Source organism: Rissa tridactyla, chromosome 7 (assembly GCF_028500815.1).
Source record: "Rissa tridactyla isolate bRisTri1 chromosome 7, bRisTri1.patW.cur.20221130, whole genome shotgun sequence".
Lineage (NCBI taxonomy): Eukaryota > Metazoa > Chordata > Aves > Charadriiformes > Laridae > Rissa > Rissa tridactyla.
The window spans coordinates 26,592,240-26,609,310 of record NC_071472.1 but is presented as its reverse complement, the minus strand read 5'-3'; positions in this window follow the sequence as shown (position 1 = coordinate 26,609,310).

The window sequence follows — 17,071 nt, the reverse complement described above, 5'->3', positions numbered from 1 at the left end:
GTGTTGCATTATTTACTGCATAGAATGTCCACCCCACAAAGATTAATGTGTTTGTTTAACTTTGTTCTGTCTGGTTAACTGGTTCTAGTCACCGAAGATCCTCATATGCATAGAGTGGAACATCAATCTGTTTTATTTTCAACATATTTTTAAAATTACTCGCTAGATTGTTCACTAGTTGAAAAGGCATTATGGTAAAAGCTTATTGTGCTTTACAAAGGTCTAAAGTTTCTAAATTATATTTTTCCCACAGATCATAGTGAGCAGAGGGTAACAGCATCATTCAATCATATGTATCTAACTTTGCTTCACACAATTTGCTTTAACTGACACTTATAAACATTATTTTTATTTGTTTTGTGGTAGATCCTGCAATCTTTTGCTCATAAACACAAACACTAACTTAAAATGGAGTTCAGTGAGCCAGTTTTGAACTGCATGCAGAGAAGATTAAAAGAAATAGTACAGAATCCTCTCCTGGGAAAGATCAAATGGTGACTAAAATGAAAGCAACCTAAAACTGTAGTGTTTAGCCCAGAGGGGGGAGGGGAATTGGGCATTTAGCTATAATTAACACCTTCTACTTACACTCTCCAGCCTTTCAAATGGATTGTTTTCTATTATGGGTAGTTGCTCAGAAATCTGAAATCACTTTGATTTAAAAAAAAATAGAATCAGAAAAAAACACTATCAACTACTATAGATAAATCTAAAGGTTCGGTCTTCGGGCAATAGTTCTGTAATCTTCAGACATCTATAGTCAGCCATAAAGCCATCAAGCATTAACTACCTATGCAAATACATTATTTCTGTGGGATTATGTGATTGCAGAGAAAATAAAACTTTTCCCTACTTTCTAAGGAACTTGTACTGAGGTTTTCTTGGGCAAGGACTATATTAGTTAATCTGAAGTTTGAGATTAGCAACTTTAACCAGGCTAAATGTCTTAAAGACTCTTGGTGCTATTTCTTCATTCCTCCGTTATTTCAGCCAATGTTGCTTAAAAGCATCTATGTGACATTTTGGACAAAGTCATTGTAGCTCTTCCTTTTTTCGGTTTGTTTTGATAGGTAAAGCACCCAAAGAAACTGAAAAGCTGACAACCTTCTTTACCTGGCTTTCAGAGGCCTTGCTCAGTGTTTTTGGTGTGTTGCAAGATGGAATCTGAAATGCAGCTTATTTTCTCTCCCCCTCTTCTATTATGTATGAACCCTTGTCAGGACATTGCCTACTGATCATTCAATCCCTCAGTTTGGTCCCACAAAGTACTTGTTATTTTCCCTAAACAGCAACAAATGTGTTGCTATTTTGTATCAGCTGATTTAAAGAAAGATATTTCCTGCCTTTATGAACTTTGATTTACATGTTGCTGCTACTACACTCCTTTGGCATTTATAAATTCATATCCTGTGTAGGTTCATATCCTGCCCTTCTAATGCATTGCAGGTTGTTAATGTACTTTTTAAACTGGTGGAGATAAATGTCAGTAGTACATCAGTAAAAATAAATTCTGGTTCTTATGTGTATTAAAGAAAATATAATCCATGTATTCCAAGCTAACAAGCCAGTGGAATTTGCTTCAAAATCTTTCCCTAGCTGCAGAAGTGCCTCAAAATCATCACCTCTCCTTTTACTCTCTCCCACTGTGCTGTACAAGGAACCCGAAAAGCGTGAACAGAGCCCAGATGTATCCTGCGGAGTTCACTGCTCACAGTCAACCTACCCCTCCACGACATACGTGGTGATTCTGATAAATCTGTGCATAAATTGACACACGTAGCCACATAGGATTATAAATGTTTTCTCTGTGTTAGGCCAAGAAGACCTCGAATACCAGGAGTTTTGGAGGGATACGGTGGGTATGGAGATATCAGTTTACCTCTTGATTTCGGTTGTCTGTGGTAGTGCACCAAGTATTCCAGCATGTAAGAAGCGATATGGTATTTAAGAAAGAAGCTAACAAATCTAAAATTATACGACTGGTTCCTTTCTCTGGATGAGATCTACAAGATACGTAGATTTGTTTCCACTTTTTCTTGTTTTGTTCCTAAAGAAAGGCTGTTTTGACTATAAACTTATGTGAAGTAATTCCTTCTTCGGTAGATAAGGTTAATACTTTCTGTCTAACTTGGTCTTTTGTGCCTAAGGGGTGTAACACATATGGTAAGTAACAATAAAATACTGATCTGACTGTACAATTTTATGTAGGGCATGTGTGCCTAAAACCTGAGCAATAAAATTGCCTTTCCTGCTCAGACAGAATTGTATATGCCTGTCATACTTTATTGGTTGTTAAATGGCACATACACTTATGGATCAACAACCAAAAGCAGACAATCTACAGTATCATTACATATTTGTCATTTTCAATGAAAACATAGAGGAGTTTTCTACACTTGGGAAAATTAAGCTATAGGAAAGTAAACGCTCGTGTTGCTTATGAAAACTTAGCATGTAGAAACTTTAACCGTTCAGTATTAGTGTCAAAAAAATGTTTCTGATGTAGCTATGGAGAGGGACACACCTAGGGATCAGAAAACATCGTTGCAGAGCAGTAAATTTTTTAAGAGAAATAGTCGCCTTTTTGAAACGCAGCCAAAAATAGCTTATAGATCCAACAACTCAGACCCATTCTAGTTACATTAGTAAATATCATGGAATTCATTAACATGCGGTGACTAGAGCTACCTGGAAGACAAATAATATTAAAATTACCAAGTTACAATAGTGAGCCACTCACTTGGTTAGCCTTCTGAATTCTGAAATTGCTGGTTCTTTTCCTGTGTGGTAAACAATTCTGGTAAACTATAAAAATGATAAATAATTTTCAAAAGAAATTGGATATAGCAAAATGGGAAAATTGAATGAGTTAAATACACAGCGCAAGTATGCTTCAAATACTCTCAAACAATCCAATAACAAAAACTAATGGCAGTGCTTTTGAATATGAATTATTAATATGAATGCATATGAATTAATCATATCACATGCTGCAAACCAAACTGCACTGCTGTTTTCATGAATTTTGTTTTGAAAAAGTGTGAACATTTAATTAATTAGCCTAAGAATTAGAAGGCATTTTAAGGGTGGTAAACAGAAGACATGATCCAGTTACATTGGTATCCATCTTCTGCCCTTTCTTCAAAGGTGGCTAAAATGACATTTGTTCAACAAAATAAAGCCTTATGACTTTTGCTTAGCCCACAAGGCAGTAGAGCACACTGAATAAGCCATTTGGACACAGTAACATTGACCTTTATCAGAGAAACTTTTGGCCGGGAAAGATAAAAAAGTTTGAGTTCTTTCTTTGCAGGTACTAAAAATGTTTGACCAAGGCACAGCCCCCAAGCAAATAAGAGAGGACCACGCTTACCTGGATACTGGAGAGTGATTTGTCATTATTCTAATGCCACCTGAGGTAAGATTTAATTTTGTCATATTCTTGACACTAATAGCTAAGACTATAGGAGTGACTGTGACATGTAAGCAAACAGAGAGTGGATAAATTAAATGGCTTTTGGTGACTAAGTATAATTTACTTATACAACGCTGTGAACGCTTCAGATGGCATGTGTCCACCTCCCACATGCCAGGCGTTTTAACTGGATCCTTAGCAGGTTATATAGGCTAAGAGTAACTTGTAGTAATGCTTCCTTTCTCCAACAAATAGATGTGTGGTACCACAGAGGCTCTGAGACCCCTCGCTTCCTTTTGTGCAAGACTACCAACAAAATTTTTGATCTTTTCACTGCCTGCAATATGAAGTGTCTATAAGTGCCATTTTCCCCAATTTTACTGCTGCTTTATGTTCATTAGAAATTATGTAATTAAAGTCAGGCTGATGATCATAGTTAGCTTTTTTTCAGTTTTAGACGTCTGTCTTTGAGGTGAACGGAACTGAGATGATCGTGGGCAGGAACTGAACTGCCGTGTTTGTTTTGGCTGTGTTTACACCCATGTAAGGTTTGGAGCAAGAGAGAGTATCTTCCATCACAGGGGCTGATGGGGTTGAAGGAAAAAAGGCTTCAGGTGCACAGCCCCTTCATCAAGTCTAAAATGTCTTTGTTAGGGTGATGTTGGTTGGGTGTATACACTGGCTTAACTCTCAAACTCCTTAATTTTGCTGTTGTGAGAAAATATGGGAGAATAAGCTTAAATCCAAGCTGATATAACATTTTTTGTGCAGCTTTATATTACTTTATACAAAGTGACAACAATATAGGTGTTCATATTTGGTAAATATTATTACTGAAGTGGGTAAAATGTCAGGTAGCCACCTTACATGTTCGCTGGCGTCTTAGGACTCAATTAGGAGTTGTTTAACAGAGGTTCTCTATACTGCTTTACCCCAGCAAAAGCTATAAAGAAAATCTAGAGCTTTGGAGATGAGCTGTATTGCTTTATATCCAATCTTCTCCTACAGGTTTTTTCAACAGTTGTAAAGTTCCATTTTTCTGCTAGATTTGAAGGTTGAATAAGAATATTAAAATATCTGTTAAGGAGAGATTTAATAATTCCAACACTTTTAAATGCTGTCTGCAAGTCAACTGCAACAAATGGTAACTCTGAAATGCGTTCCAACATCTTTCAAAATGTTAGGTTTTGAGTAACTACGGGTTTTGTATTTGAAATGTGTTTTCCCACAGAACTGTGGTTTAAGTTGCAAAATGAGAAACGGAGCCTGCTAAAAAACTTTGGAGCATGCCTTCAGCTTACAAGATGTGATGGCCATGGTCTGTGTAGTCAGGTCTCAGATCTTATTTCAAATACCACTCGCGCGTCCCATGTATTTTTCACAAAGCTGTAAATACGATGCTACTCATTTAATTGGGGGGTAGACAAGAGTTGATTTTGAAGAAAATATGAACATCTGAACGCATTCAAGGATCAGTCCTACCCTCAGATATTTGTCCTCAGTTCCATCTGACAGTGCTAAAAGTTTTGTCTGGGTGTTTGCAGACAGAATTTGGCTGACAGAGGATGTGGAGTGTATCAGTGTAGAAAACGTCCAAGGTTTGTGCAGCTTAGTCACTGGTGCTCCCTCTGCTGGTAGTGAAAGATAAAAACAAAAATACAATCAACAACATTGGATTTATAACTGTTTCATAATACAAATTATAATATTCTCAGTCTATATGTGTAAATTAGCTAATATCCACAATTTCTGTGTAAAACTGAGTTCTGTTTCATCTGGCTGTTCAGTATGGCATAGCTACTGCAATGTCATGTATTTTCAGCGATGATTCTTTTTATAAAGTACCATACTACCTCATGTAAAAGAAAAAAACACTCATTTTGAAGCAACCATTAGATCAAAATCAGGATGCAAACTAGCATCCAGGAGAGTTTATGCCCAAAACTCAGTGAAAGTATGGCCAATACCCTGCTCCCGACTGAAATTGTTCAGGGGTACCGTAAGTGAAACAATAAACAGCTTACTCGGGAGATGTATGTGCATAGTCTTCATATGTTTTCCCATCCAGGACCACACCACGCCTCCTACTAAATCTTTTTTTTTAATACCATGTGAGTGAAAGGTCTTATTTTCATAATATGAATTTGGTAAAGGGCTAAAGCACCGAATTACAGTTTACTGACAATTCTCTGAACGAAAACTCCCAGCCAAGGCAAGTGGATGCAATGCCATATTATTTTAGCATTTAATCTGTGTATGCACCTTCCACTGACTGTTATACAAGTTGTACATGTGCATCTGAAAGAAGAATCTAAGCCTGAATTTAGTGTTTAGCACACAGCCTGTACACACACAGGAAAACACATCACAATCTAAGTTTTGAGCATTCAGAGACAAGGAAGGTATGTTCCCCACTCATTATCCTCTAAACAGAAGAAGTTAAATACCAACCGCCACATGCCCTTAGATCACAAGAAAATGTGTATCTGCTCTTACTTTGTTTTTTATGGATAAGGGAGCTTTCAGGAAAATGTAACAGCGCAGCTAAAACTAAAGCTCTGAGTCTACTTAAGGCACCTAAGTGAAATAGGTTTTTTGGTCTCACATCAGTGCATATTGCAAAAACATTTCAACTCAGTGGATAGTCTCCATTTAAGCTGAGCTTTCTGGGCTGAAGCAATACAGAGATCTACATGACTACATTACTTTCACCTCAAGACATATTTATGGCTGTGATCTCTCAAGGATACACTTGGAAGCAGTGACATGATAACAGGAGTGCTGACTACATGGTTGCATGCAGGTACATAAGGAGCCAGGCTTAGATTAGTGCTCTGAGCTACTAACATTAAAATACAGTTTTCTGACAAATACAGAAAGGCTTTCCAATTACTTGTAATTCTGACATTGGTAGTCCAGCACAAAAACACCAGCAGCAGCAGCAGCGACAGTATTTTTTAGAGGAATACAATGAAAGCTATAGTTGAACTATATTTCCAGGTTCTTGACTTTTCCTCTTATAAGAGAGAGCTACTTTAACCTAATTCCAACGCAATTTCCATGTGGGCAGTGATCCTCCAAGGAAGCACCACATTTTCACAATCACAGAAGAATGGTAGACAGTAAAGAAACAGTAAGTTTAAGTGAGGTTAAACTTTTAGTATAAAGACTAGATGATCTCTAGAGGTCCCTCCCAACTCTGAAAAATTCTGTGATTCTGTGAAATTCCGTGAAAGTTACTTCACATGTTTTTCCAGGAGAAAACATTTATCAACAACAATCCAAGACCACCACCACCCCTATCAGTTTCAAAGTAAAATAATAAAAGCTTGAAGACTGTCAGTTTTCTACACAGTATTTATGAGTGGAATTTAGCGTAATCTTGCTCAATCTGATATCTTGTGTAATAGACAGAGAGACAGGATACTATGGAAGCAATGTTTTCTCTATTGCGCTCTGGACTAAGACACTGCTTTACTGCAATTCCTGTTAGGCAGAGTTTGTATTTTTTGTCAATCCATTGGTTTCTCTCACCAGGCGAGAAATTTCCACAGTGTGTCTAAAAAACCAGGGGAAAAAGCTCCCCAGAGTTCTTCACGTCATGCAGCCTTGCACACCTGAATTAGGTGTCAATCATGTGGGTATTTTTTGTAAATGAATAAATAAAAGCAACTTCTTTTCCTCACCACACCAAACAGTCCACTTCATGTTAGGAGGCCACCTTATCTCTTATCTCTGGAGGTACCTTATCACATCTTACAGGGGAGGCCATAAGTAACTTTGTGGAATTTTCTCCAGTGGACAAAAAAGTGAAGTATTTTAATATAGGAGACAGGATTTTCAAGAGTGTGTAGGGACCTCCCAGACTTCAATGAAAGCTGAATTCCTTGGACTCTTAACCCTTACTGACCTAAAATTAGCATTTTATACAGTTCTTGAACAGCAAAATGACTCATGAGCAAATTGAAGTTTGTGATATACAGAAACGTAACTAACAGAACCCTATTCCAGGACTGGGAGGTACAGGATATTTTGCACTCCAAGAATGATGTTTCTGAAGATGAATCCTTAAGGTTGAAAATGTTCCATCTACAATCCCACTGAGTAACGCTTCCTGAATGAAGTCATGGCGTTACTTCTGGGAATAATTCAGCCCTGGAACTTGGTCATTTTACTATTTTAAATCAGACGAGCCAATATCTTTAACACACTTGTGCTATGACTGCTGTTTACTTGTTTCCGAACCTTTAGTGTTCTGACATTTACTAAATGCCTGTTTGTAGTTACAAACACATTTTATATTTACTCTGTGGGAAGTTATCATTGGAATATATAGGGAAAATAAGATTAAAAACTCAAGGACAAAGACTCCTCTGTAAAGAAATGATTAGTGGTGTGCTATTGGAAAGGGAAGACTGACTGACTCTGTTCTGAGTCGTGCAGAAAGGCTAGCTTGCCGTGGCAGTCCTTCCCGCAGCCTGCTGGGCAGCGAAGCCAGCAGTTATACCTGCTCCATCCACCAAGACAGGTCTTCCCTGCTCACTCAGGCATCCTGCACGGCATCCTACATGCTGGTGGCGCCTATGCCAGGCAGCACTCTTCCTGCACCCTCCTTCTCCGTGGACAAAACAATGGAGGATAATTTCTCACACTGGAAGAAAAACTTGGCTTCCCTCTAGGCAGGCACCTGGGCCAAATTTAGTAATTGCTTTAGAAATCTAGTGATTAAATGCAAGATGATTCTGTTGTACGACATGCAGTTTAATGACTTCAGCTTTTTTCCATGCTGCATGGGTACATTTGGTGAAGATTTTTAAGCACCAACAGCTTCTGCTAAGCATTAAAAATGCAAAGCGTAATATAAGGATAACAGGTGCAAAAGCAGTTCTTTAATGTTCTTATGTGTTCCTCATGAGTTATGTGGATACAATATAATCAAAGGGGGTAAGCTGCCACTTTAATATACCAGTGTAACTTCTAATTATGAACTCTGACAGAAGCAGTGATACAGCTACTCATTTCTCTTTAACATTGTTTCTTATGAAAAGGATGGCTTTGCTTTGCTGTATTTCTCGCAGCTAATACTATAATTTGGGTTTCTGTTTCTCAGAAAATCCTTCTGCATGAAAAACAAATGCAAATGTCCTTCTTATCAGTATTTCTTACTGTTACCACAAGGCAAAAAGATACTAGGTAGCACAGAAGATTAATTGATATTAGACCTGTTAGTCTACTTCCATTTGTAGTTAAAGTATAATTTAGTATTAAGTCCTTTTTTCTTTTTTTCTTTTTTTTTTTTCTTTTAATTCTGCCAGTGTAGTTGGTTTTTTATGATTCAAAGAATGTCTTACTGATAAACAGAGAAATTAATTATGTGATGTCCTTAAGTAGTTATGGACAGCCAAAGGAGGTCCTTCCCATAATTTGACAGCACAACTATATCCGCTGTCCTGTAACAGAAATAGTGCATTTAATGTTACTTATTAAATATGTGTCTTCCCAGACCAACGTCAGCAGTAACGGAGGCAGCGTTTGCCTCGTCCTTGCAGGTATGCATCACGTGTAGTGCTTTGGCCAGTCTGGTTTTCAATGACTGAATCACAGGGGTTTTCCATTGTTTCCAATTTGCAGTAAAGTCCATTGAAGATCCAGTTTCAAATTAAACTGACAGCTCCTCGCTTTCATTATAGTACATCACCGAGCTCCCAAAAAAACACAATTTTGAATAGAAATACCAGGAATCGATTTTTCCATTAGAGTTATGTGTAAACTTGCGTGTTCTTCACAATTTAAGTAATTATTTTATTTATCGTTATGATTTGTCAATTATACTTTCTGTGCTTCCCAGGATTACTACTTTATCTTTAAAAGTTTTGGAATGTTTTTACCAAGTGGACATTTCTGAGGGATGCTTCTGAACTCAGATGCCCCCTAATAAACCATAAAATGAATAGATTAAAAAATAGATCTGATTATTTAGGCAGCACACAATTGTCCCCAGTCCCCTGCAAAAAGTAAAAGCAAGTGTTGGTCCTAAACAATTTGTAACTGAAGTAAAAATGTACAAATGCAGAATGTGGAAGGAGAGCAAAGTTAAGTGACTACTATGTGCACTTTAATGAGATTACTGAGTTAGTTGTTGATTTCTCAGCCTGACTAGTTTCTAAACCATCGATTATCCTTTAAAAAAGATTTCAAGGCTGGAAACAAACACAGAAATAGAAAGAAATTTTCAGCATCACAGAGTAGCCACTAACTCCTTGAAATTCAATGTTGTAGGTGAGAAGGAGCTCAGTAGGATAAAATAAGCTAAAATCTATTATTCAGGAATAAGATTAGAATGTCTTATAACCACTCCTTGTCTGTGAATACTTTAGAAGCTGGTCAAAGAAAAAGAAGTAATCTATTGTTAAAATTGATGGAGAGTACAGACTGATGGAGAATATTCCTGGATGGCTATTACTAGCCTTATTTTTTTTCTAATGCTGTATAGAAATATTTTAAAATATAAATTCTGATAAATGCAATAAAGACATTTTAATGTACATTTCATGATACGTTCTAAGGTTCTAACAACATAAATACATAAGCATACATATGGTTTTCTACTCATCTTGCAGCTCACATGAAAATCACTTTCTAAATTAAAACCAAAACCTCACTTAGGAATTTCACTTTCTTTGAAAACTATTAAGAATACTCCTGAGTCACACCCATAGCTTTCTTCTAGCACAGAGCTATAACGCAAAGAAAGTTTCCTCCACTGTTTAGGGATTGGTTCTCCCTTGAAGCCTGGATAAAATAATTCTGATAGCACCTGAAGGATCAGCAGAGGATAGCGCTTCAATTACAGGCAAGAACCTGGGCCAAAAAGGAGCTCTCCTAATTCTCACAGTGCTCATTACCTTTGGCTTTCTGCCTTAACAACTGGCATATACTACATCAGGTGTATAAATGTTCTGTGTGGTTCTTACATCTTCTCCATGCTTAGACTCACTTGGCAGTGCTCTGCACCTCCTCCTCTGCTGCCTTTTACCTCATGAAATCATTATGTCATTTACTTTATGTAAAGCAGATCCAAACCACTTCTGAATTACAAGTCTTTGCGTGGCACCCTCTTTGCAAAGGTGTGAGTGGCCACACTAGGGGCAAGCAAACAAAATTCTTTGCCCAGAATCAGGATTTCTGAGCTGCAGTTTCCTCCATTTTTATAGTGTGGATGTTTTAACAAAAGTTATAAAAAGTATTTGTAAAAATGACCTTTGTGTCAGTTTGCCAGTGAAAAATATTCCTATCTATAAGGTGCACAGATCTGGAAAAGTCCAGAGGATAAACTCAAGCAACATTCTGGTTTTGCATCTGGCTTATATTAGTCGATAGCATATAATGTGATAGTACAATAGAAGTAAAGAGCGTGTGGAGGGATTCTACTACTCAGTTACCACATCTGTCTCTCTACATTATCATCATTAGAGTATTTAGATGCAATTTATCTCCCTTTCCATTTGAAAGATTCATGTTCCCTCCTATGAACTGGGCATCAGCCCAACCGTGATGGGTTGTGTCCGTAGGGGAACGCCTTCACTTCGACACCTGCTATTAGCCATCATCAGCCCAGCAAGCTCTATTTTGATCGTTTATATGTTTGCAATCTTTATCCAAGCAGGGAAGGAACCGGTGCATGTTTCTCTGATGTGGAAACAAGAGAGGAAACTAGGGGAAAGAAAAAGAAAGCTATGTCTACTTTTCCACAGCTGACAGATTTCACAGCTCAGACATATGGAAATTTAGCAAAGCTGGGCTCTGCTGCCATTTTAATTAAATACAAATAGAGAAGAAGGATGCTGCTGGGGTTAAGGCCATTGGCTAAGGCACAAGAGATCAAGAGTGAGTCACTAGCAACTGCCACAGTCTGACACTGGGCAAATCAACTTCTCTGTGTCCCAGATTTACAAAATAGCTTGTGTATTTAGACTTCATGTTCCTCTGGGCAAGGATTGGCTTTTATTACATTTTTCCCAGCATCCAGTACCCTGAGGCCCTGATCTCAATGAGGTCATCTGGTTATTATCATAATACAAACAGTCCCATCTACATCTCTGCTCTCTGGCCTCGATCTTACCCAAAAAAGTTGCATGTAAAAAGGAACTGAGGAAAAATACCTAGATGAAGCACAGGAAATTTTCCTTTCAGGTCAAAATCTTAAACAAAATATCGTAACTATTTCTGTTACGTTAGGACCAAATCGCTTATCACTAATTAAGGAATAATGGGGAAAAATTGAGCTGAAGCAACTCACTTTGTTGTCCAACTCCCAGGCATTCACGGCAAAATCAAAAAGCACTACGGTAATCAGAGGTTCCGTTAATTGAGTCCCATCACTGTGATTTAAAACAAAAAAAAACAATGGGCAGGGAGTACTGTTGCAGTGCGTACATTGTCATATCTGTTAACTTGTTTTGGAGATGGTTGTTAAAACACGCTTTGGAGGAAGGTACAATGATCTGTATTTTCTCAGTCTTCCACCAGGGAGAATACTGTAGGATGGTCTGCACTTCTGTTAGTCTCATATTACTGGGATGTGTAGGTGGGTGTGATGCCTGCAGTATGCGTAGGCATTCTCACGCGAGCTTTAATCTAGAATCTACCCTGCGCAGGCTGCAATGACACATCCAGTTGCAGTGTACACAGATGTTGGATACAAAAGAAGTCTAATTTGAATCAGGAGATCTGGGTTCTGTTAGTGACTCTGCTATATATTTCCTGTATTGCTCTAGGCAAGGCATTCAGGGCCTGATCCAGCCTCTATTTAATTCCACAGCAAACTTTTCTCTGGCAGCACTATGAGCTGGATTAGACTTCTAGCCTATCACTTTCCCAGGCTCTCCATATTCCTCAATGGTACAATAATACCTACTCACTCCGTAGGTATCTGGTATGGCTTAAACCATTTGCCTCTAAAGTGATTTGCTACTTAAGCACAGCATGAATATGCAATTGAATTAAATTCTTGGTTCAGCAAAGCCCTCAAACCTCTAATAAGCTTCAGTCAAGGAAATGTATACTGGAGAATTTTATATGCTGTGTCATTAGGTGTTGATGTGTAGTCTTAAACATGCAAGAAGGTAAATAACTTCAGTGGAACTTCTTAGGGACCTAACATTAAGTATATGGCAAAGTACCTTGCTCAAGGCTGTATTGTCTTTCATTAGCCATACACATGTCCTTAAAGTTAAGCATCTGCTTAAATGTATTGTTCAATTCATCCCTAACAGCATAATACTCATACGCTTTCTAGCATAGTGTACACAAACATTTGAGTCTAGAAGATACTAAAAATAATCTACATTTGATTATATGAAATGTCCAAATAATGGCTTTTTTCTTTCTAGTATATCTAAAGAAACACAGAAAATGTAAGGTTGTGTAGCCCACGCGAATTTCCAAGAATCTTGGTTACCCTATAACCCTTTACTTTTACATAACATTGAAATCACAATACGGATGTGTATTTTGAAGTAATTGTGTTGGTGGTCCCTTCATGCTTTCTGAACATCTAACAGTTAGCTAAGCAAACACACGTGACTGATTAAAAGAAGAAAGGGAACTATTTTTACAGGGACCATTAAACTTTAACTGCCATCTGGCAGGGAATGATTAGAGAAGATCAAAATTAAGGCAGTCAACACAAATACTGTGTGGATACCTCAGGGAATTAATGTGGATAGAAGACGGTGGACTTGTGGCTATGTTAAGAGACAGACAGAGAAGGAAGTGGTGAACACATCCTTTATGACTGTTGCCCTAATGGCCATGATCATAGCAACAGGAGCAGAGAAAGAAGAAATCAAGAACACCTGGGAATAATCAGACGCTTGCTGTCATAAAAAAGAAAGTTAAAGCATTATACAAGAGCCACACCGTTCTTATTCCCCAACAAGTCAGGAAGGAAATTTTTATTGTGGAGGTGTGTTGAAGTTGGCAGGTAGTTAATATTCAAATTAGCCCACTATCTTTACACAGGCATTTTAAATAGGGTCTGTAATAAATCTTTTAATTGAATGACCTTATGGAACATGGACCTGTGGTTAATCTAACTGAACACTGGATGTCACTATTTATACACACTGTTAGTCATTTTAGAGGCATTAAAAACACAATCCGGCCACAAACTGGAACAATCCAGCCATAGCTTTTTCAAATCAGCTATCTTTAATTATTGGTGTTCTTGAGATAGCAGTTTCAATGAGCCAAAAATTCCAAGCTGTGTAAACAAACACAGGTCACTTTTTACAACTGCTCCACTGCTTGCCCTGCCTATGCTGCCATTAGGTGATCCCTAACAAGAGTACCATGGCTGATTTCATTTTTTATGGGGAAGATTTGAGGTTTGAATAGAGAGATAGTGGACTGGCTGCTCACTACAACATCTCACAGCTGAGACTCTTACCAGGCAGCCAGATTATTGTCTTATAACTGTGCTGTTGTGACTGGTAAGGAACAATCAAAATACAGCTCACCCAAAACCACAACAAGCCCCTACACCAGGCAGCTCCTGGTCTGACTGCACTGGTATAGAACCTTCTTCTCACCCCTCAAAAGCTATTGCTTTGGAAAACTCCTGGTCCCTCAAGCATCTGCCCTGAGGTTTTTCATTCCATGGCACTAATAACATAGAGCTCTTCTGCCACTCTGTTCCCCTTCCATGAGGGATGGGTGATTTCCAAGGAATATAATTATTTTGAGGGAGTACTTTTAGGAGCCAGGGTAATGGAAAAAAAAAGGAGAAAAGAAAAAAAAAAAGAAAAAAAGAGAAGAGTATCTGACTCCAAGTGGTACATAAAACAAATCAGTGCTAAAGGTCCAGAAGGTCAGGTTAGCTGCCAAAAAGACTAAGGACAGAAGACATGTGACAGGAGGTAAAGATTAGGAACAATTGATACAGTAATGTATTGTGAAATGAGACTGGCTATTTTTATTCCTTGAGCTCAACACAGTGTTCTGAAGTTTGACTTTTCAGTAGCATGAGAAGCACATTAAGTATGCTTCAAAGCGTATGAAGTCTTGTCAACTGTACCTGATTTCATAAACTTATGCTAAACAACAACCACAAAAAAATCAGAAATGTACATGTTACTATTCTTTCCTAAGCCCTTTCTAGGCTTATACAGTACAGAGTAATTCTGCCAACACAAGTAATCTGTTCCGTGGGGCAAAACAGGAGTCAAGTGCAGCTATATTAATATGATACTAATGCTATAATATATTAATATAATATTGTGTGTAATATATTATAATATTTATGTATCTTATATAGAGCATTACATATAATACTGAATTTAATAAGCAGTATTACTTTTGCTGTTCATATGTGCCACTTTACAACTGGGTGGGGGCAGAATACGCCTTATGCACAAATCTGTTCAGAATCTGGAAAGCTAAAAGCTGTGATGCAAAAAGGCAACGCTCTATCATTCTCTCCTCAGAATATACCATAGACACAAAGCAATCAAGGGCCACCTGAAAAAGCAGTGCAGCTCTGGTAAACTTCTGCAGTTTGTTGCCCCAGCTTTGATGCAGAAACCTGTTAAGATTGCTCAGAGCATGTAACAGCCTATGGCTCTCTCCTGTTAACAAGGTGCAGAGCATTCATGCTCCACATGCAAAATTCCAAGCACTGAGCCAAACTGAAAGAGAAATACAGTAGACATTTGTTGATTTTTTTATAATGCCCACAAGCATCTACAGATGTGATCGCATGTAATGAAGCATGTGGTCTTAAGCTGCAATTATTTGCAAACAGCAGGATCTCCTGGCAAAAGAGATGGCACTTGCTGTGTTATGAAAGCTGTCCCTCTAAAACCATGTTTGGTTAGCACCTATGCCCTGTTGAAATTGGCATAGATAATTCCAAGTGGGAACAATGCCAGCACGACAGATGGGAGTGAATGCAGGCATGCCAGAGAACCAGTATGTTCATCAAGGCTGAATATTAGGGACAGAGTCCTTTCCAAGAATTTAGAAATGGCAGGCTGTCCGGAGTTTCTGTACTTTAGGTACAGAATATAAGAATGTATGATCTCTTTCTGTAACTATAAGCAAAATTAATTATAGTAATTTAAAAATAGCTCATCTGAGCCATGCAAAGCATGGCAGTAGTCAGCTGAATTAGAACAACTGTTTCTCCGGATTCAGACTGGCACCAGGTCCTAGAGGGCAGAACCTGTGCCCTGGAGTCAAAATGATTCCACAGGTTTTCTGCTAAGTGGTTCAGACTGAAGAGCTTTTGGACGATAATGAATATTCTTCATTTATGCAGTGCCTTTCAGACAGTGATCCCAAAGCAATTTGCAAGTGTAAGAGAATTTAAACTCATAGTTGGAAGGTACGTCATTTACAATTAAGCAAACGAATCCTGCATGTATTAATGGACTATAGTCCCATCTCCCCTCCCACCAGGGATTATAAACTGGAACTATACTCTCTGTGGAGAGGGTGGAGGAAAACAAAATCCTTCTGCCACAATCCTGGCAGACACATGTGTTCCCTGCTTTTTCTCCTTACATGGCACAAATAGCTATACCAGATCAGTTATCCAAAATGCTAATTTAATCTCCAAGCAGGAATTAGTATTTCCTATGTTTTGTGAGCACTGGACAGTTACCTTTCCTACTTCTCTTTTCAGATTGTGAATAGCCAAAATATATTGCCCCAAAAGACTTGCCTAGGAACATTTACATGATTCTGAGAACAGGAAGATCAAAAAAAAAATCAAAAAAAGTAGCTTAGGTACTATTGTTTAAAAACTAAGAATCTGGTGTTGCAATTCCCCTTGCACAAAAAGCCTGTACTTCCAGAAGAGCACACTAGCAAAACATCCCTCCATTTGCGGTTTCTTCAACTTCAGCAATCAAAATTTATGGATACTTCTGGAAACACTGCGTCTAATATGCCAAAGTCTTGGCTGTCTGTGCTGTTCTCTGGACCTGTGGTTTATCAGAAAGTGTGTATCCTACAAAAGGTGTTGAGTTGCCAACATTGCATTCTAACCAGTGCAGCTAATAGCATCAATTTACAGCTGAACTTTGTTTTCTGTTAAAAATATGTTTGATACTATTAGTAGGAATAAAAAGCATTGCTGAATTCATTTTCATTTAATCCAGTGATATTCTATAAACTCGGAATCTATGTGTGTGTTACCGAGTCAACTGACTGACCGTTTCAGGTATCAGCTGTTTTTTGCAACACAGCAAAGAGGAAGCCTGAGCCAGCCTTGGGAAATATGTGAGTCAGCTGAGTAAGACACTGTAGTTAAGTGAGTTTATGTTCTAACGTAATACATGAAGAGGTACTTTCATTCCAAAAGTTCTGAATTTTCCGTGTATTTATAAGAATTACTTTGATTAAGCATCAGTGGATTGTTTTATTAGTGCTTTTCCTCAAAAGTAAATTTCAAAAAAATACTGGGTATGTACATAATAATGATTTTTAAATACAGGAAAGCTCCCCCTGAATGTGGCGATCCTGGCACACACGGTGTAATAGATGTGAAGCATAAAGTGAAACTATTAATGAATCTAATGTTTCCTTTCACTTTGAATTATATTGCAAATACAAATAAACATTACATTAACACATGGAATCAGAATTTTTTAG